At 35.7% G+C, this 4,854-nt stretch overlaps 1 long non-coding RNA gene across 5 annotated transcripts in view; it reads right to left on the reverse strand.

The window, feature by feature from the left end:
• The window catches only part of LOC147756037 (uncharacterized), a 46,982-nt gene that overhangs the window by 6,757 nt on the left and 35,371 nt on the right, over positions 1-4,854 (reverse strand). The window lies entirely within an intron of this gene.

The raw sequence follows: 4,854 nt of genomic DNA on the forward strand, positions 1-4,854 counted from the left end.
TGACGTTTGTGAATTCTATCAAATTATTTTTCATATTATTGTAATTTTAATCAAGATAACTACAGTTCGAGTTCTCATTTGTCTACGGTACTGAAATAGGGGACGGGGGCGCTTTATGGGGCAAAATTTGCTTAGCTGGAGACAGCTGGTGCCAGGAATCATTCGTTTTGCAGAAAATGTCAATTGAAAACTTTTTATTGTTGTATAAGGTGTTGCCTTATTGGCCTTTAATGGTTTCGTGTAAAGAAATCTGTCATTGAACAAAGCTAAAGGAAAATGTTCTAGGCTGTCGTTGCGACTAAATAAGTCGATTGTTTTTGATCATCTATTGCCGAGTTAGGAAAGTTGAACATAATGATTCATCTACGATAGGTCTACATGCTGCGCAAAGTAAAGCCACCATCTCTAGGCTTGACTGCACTAAATAATTCTGACATAAATAATTATCCACAATAAATTTAACAATAAAACTAATATTCTATAATCACGAAAATTCAATTTTATGCATAGGCCAACGATGTTGTTTTGTACGAATGATACGTTACGCTTATTATTTTGTGACACGTTGCTGACAGCAACGATATATGGTACGACAGAAGCGAAACTGCGATGGCGTAGCTTCGATTGGCATATATATATATATATCATACATGTGCGCTTCTTAGTGAGTTGTACTCTCAGATCACGTTGTTTTCTCAAACTCTCTAAAAGATTAGGACCAACCGGGCTCGATGTCCTATATGGTCACGTCTCACTAGTCCATACAGGCGTCCACTAAGTAATAGCTATTTTGAAGCGAGATCCGTTTAGCATCATAGACGTAACCTTGGAACAGGCGAAACTGTGAAATATTTAGTTTGTTTGTTTATTGTTCCATAGAAGTTTGATGAAATGCTAATCAAATACTTCGCTGTTCCATATATATGCCGATGACCCTATGAAATTGGTTATAGTATAAAATCCAGTAGCTTTAGTTGCTGATCCGTGCATTTCCAAACAACACTGAATGTTTCCTAATATTCGATAATAATCCCAATATATTATAAATCATCCTAAAAAACCTAAAAAAGAACCGGAAAAAAATCAACATAAAAAAAACGGAGTACAGCCAGACTTTCCGCGATATTCGAATTATTTAAATTGTTAAGGTACGTCAAATGTATTTGTCATACTATTTTCAGCTCCATTAATTATACTTCAGTTTACTACTTCTGTAGATGCATTTTTGTTCTGAGCTTTTTCAGCTTTATTTACGTTCCATATATTGCAGAATGCTGATATATAATCGTAGCAGCGACGGGAGAAGAAACCCACTTTTAACCATAAGCATATGTTTGTTACATAACGTTATTCTTACACAGGCAAATAAAGATGTCCGGAATAGTAACAGAACAACTAAATTGGTGTAGCTGTCAATAAAAGAGACTCAAAAGGTGATTTTTGAAACTAATCAGGATGTCGAGTCCGAGAAGATAGACGACAGATGTCTCTCTAAATGTGTTGTTTGTAGAAAAATCACGGCTGGCTGCGTGTATCTAACGTTCTTGCTAAAACAGTACATACACACATAAATAAGGAAAAAACAAACGTAGATTTTTTTAACGTTAACCAGTCAGGAACACGCGGCGCACGTAGGTACTCTTGTTTGCATACATATATTTCATCGGCCATCTCTCTCTCGCTCCCTCTCTCTCTCTTACACTTTAAGGGGGCAGCACTGTTTCAAAATGAACTTGCTTGTATACAACAACATAAAGACTTGCGAAACAAAAATTAGAAAATAGTATAGCCAAAAATTATAAAATTGCAGGAACGAAGATGGCCATCAGCGGTATGAGAAAAGATAGCAAAATATCGCTGGGGGGAACGTTTGGTAGATTCGGTAGTCACGGCTACAATGAAACCTTAAAGAAAATTTAACAGAAAAGTAGTCAAAGAGCAATTTTAAAAGAATCGCAGTACCTATTCAGACAACACAACTACACAGAAATTAATATGAACTTGACCAGTAATTAATTACAAACTAGATTGGCATCCGTTACTGTTACACTCATATATACAATCCAACAGAAACGATTGTTTAAATATACATCGATCGATAGCGTAACCGTTGTTATTACTAAATGCTTTGTTCGTTCGGTACAATGTTTCCCAGAAGTCTTTATCTCACCGAATCAACGCAGCCATGCTGTTCATCAATGCGTTCAATAGGGAATCGTGCGCTAGCGTACATAAGTAAATACGATGTAAAACAATTATCCATCTATTCGATCAACAAAATGAACGGAGCGAAGAAGTCTGCAGGTATATGAAAAAATGCTTCATTATTTAATACGGGAGAAGAATGGGGTCGACTTCATTAACGACATGTATAGCGACAACATTCGAAAATATATGTTCTAGTTTTTATTTAACAATAAAAAACAAAAATAAAATATAAAGTAAACACACTTTTTTAATATAAATTCATATTCATTATAAATCGCACAAGGATAGCGTGGAAGTATCGGAAAGATAAATGTAAGTTATCCGAAATCCTTGCGAAGCTACAGATGCACGTAGGTTATAGAGCTTTATGAGCGAATAACTGGCAAAGTTATGATCACAGAACTGGAAAGGTTCGTTTTGCATGTTTTTACGCTAATATTTTTTCATGATAATTCATCACGAGATTCTTCTGATTGTTGATGCTACAGACACCTAGTAGTTTCCACAAATTTGAAGTGTATACCTTAACTGTATGTGCACACTAACCTAACAAATTCCATAAAACAACAAAGGGCCATTTTAATTACTGAACTCGCGAAAAAAACTTATATACGAAATTTTAGCAAGAACGTTGATTCTTTTCGTTAGACTTAGTTTTCTACGTTGTAGTTCCGAAAGGATTTATTTGGATATTGATGGTTATGCACGAAGGAACAAACCGGTACAATATGTCTCAGAAAATTGACAGAGTCAACAATCAGACCTAGACCTTTTGTGAAGTCTGTTCGACGGCTTAAACGTCTAACTAGGGCTATGCTGTCGTGTAAAAAATTTCGCTAATTAATATTATAGATATACGTATATAATAAAATGATCAGCAAACACCCAGATCGCTCAAAAATTCTACAAGCGAAGAGATGATATAACGAGAAAGCGGTAATGCCAGAAAGAGAACAGCTAGTCGGCTGCCAACTGGGACTTTGAGGCAGGTCGAAGCTGATATTTAGGGAGGGTAAAAATTGGACACAGACACACACACACGTGTATATATATATATGTGTGTGTGCCTTGTATCTACAAACACAACGGCACACAGCAGTAAATAAACGCATGTTAGAAACACGCCAAAAAACATCAACTATTTGTTAGCTAAAGAATCTAATGGAGCAGAGACAGCAGCTACATGAAGCGCTTGCTGAAATTCGGCTATACGAGTATGTTTCTATAGGTAGCAGTTATACACGCTGATGAACTATGATTCATATTATTCTTACTAAATTGATAATTATGATGATAATACTACTTATTACTAAGACATAAAGATGATCTGTGTATATATAAAGAAAGATAGTTATTGTCAACTCAAGAAGTCGTGTAGGGAAATTCCGGTGAAGCGTACTCGCAATAGCTCCGGTTTCTTTTTCTCTGTGATATGAGATGAGTGTGACTTCGAGGTGGCTGCCGTGTGTTGTAGGGGCAACGTCGTTGACAGAGGCAAGGGGCAACTTGCGACCACACAATGAAATCACACAACCAGATCTAAACTATAGCGAATAACGCCTGTAGAATCTTTTGTGGGGATAAGTGTATATGGAAATGTCGTTAATTAAAGAAACACCATCGACAATGATAATATTGAATTAACGTGTAGGAATAAAGTGCGAACGCGTTTACAAGAACGACATGATAACATTAGTACGTTATTTCGTTCTTCGGTTCATTGTGTTATAACTTTGGTTTGTAAATGCTGAATTCCTTAAAAAAGTCAAAATAAAAGCAAATATGCGGATGATACATTTGTGGGTCTATTCTAGGAAAAACATTACGCACTGATGATAATAACCATACACTGTTAATGTCCATTGTCAGCAACAGCAAAAGAACTAAAGGGAACATGCAATTCGCCTGAGAGAAAGGTGTCCAATTAAAAAAAAACAACCAAGAAAAACAAAACTACAATTAATTCGATAGTCTAAAGGGATGGTAAAGACAAATGCATCCTACTGTTTGCTTTCAAGTACATGTTATAGAGTTTTGAATGGAATTAATTGGTGTATCGGTAATCAATAAACTGTTCTACGAGGCGGATACGATGAACCTAATGTAATTCTGCCTAGAGAGAAGGTGGACAGTGCGTGATTACAATATAGTCATGATTAAGAACTTGATAGACAAACAAAAACTTTGTACAAGCTGGTGACTTTTGAGAATAGCCGATAGGAGAGGAGGATAGGAGAGGCAGAAAACCGAAATGGGAAACGGAACACCGGCGAAGCGTCGATCGTTGTAGACGATGCAAGCGATCCAGTTTGGCAGAATCCTATAAAGGAGCTAAATACGACTGCCTGTGTCCATACACCGAATGGAAGAACGGCCTCGTAATATTTAATGTAAAAATTGTAAATGCTAAAACGAACTATTTGGGCCTACGAGGTGAGTTAAAAGCATCTATTAATACTATAACGACGATTATTATCAAGATAATAATTATTAATAGGCTAAATAAAGGAGGTACATGCATGCAAAACTTAAATGGCAAGTGTTCTTTATTTATATATGTGTATATATATATATATGTGTGTATATATATATATGTGTGTGTGTGTATATATATATATGTGTATATATATATATATATATATATAT

Source organism: Varroa destructor, unplaced genomic scaffold (genome assembly GCF_002443255.2).
Source record: "Varroa destructor unplaced genomic scaffold, Vdes_3.0 BEIS01000004.1, whole genome shotgun sequence".
NCBI lineage: Eukaryota > Metazoa > Arthropoda > Arachnida > Mesostigmata > Varroidae > Varroa > Varroa destructor.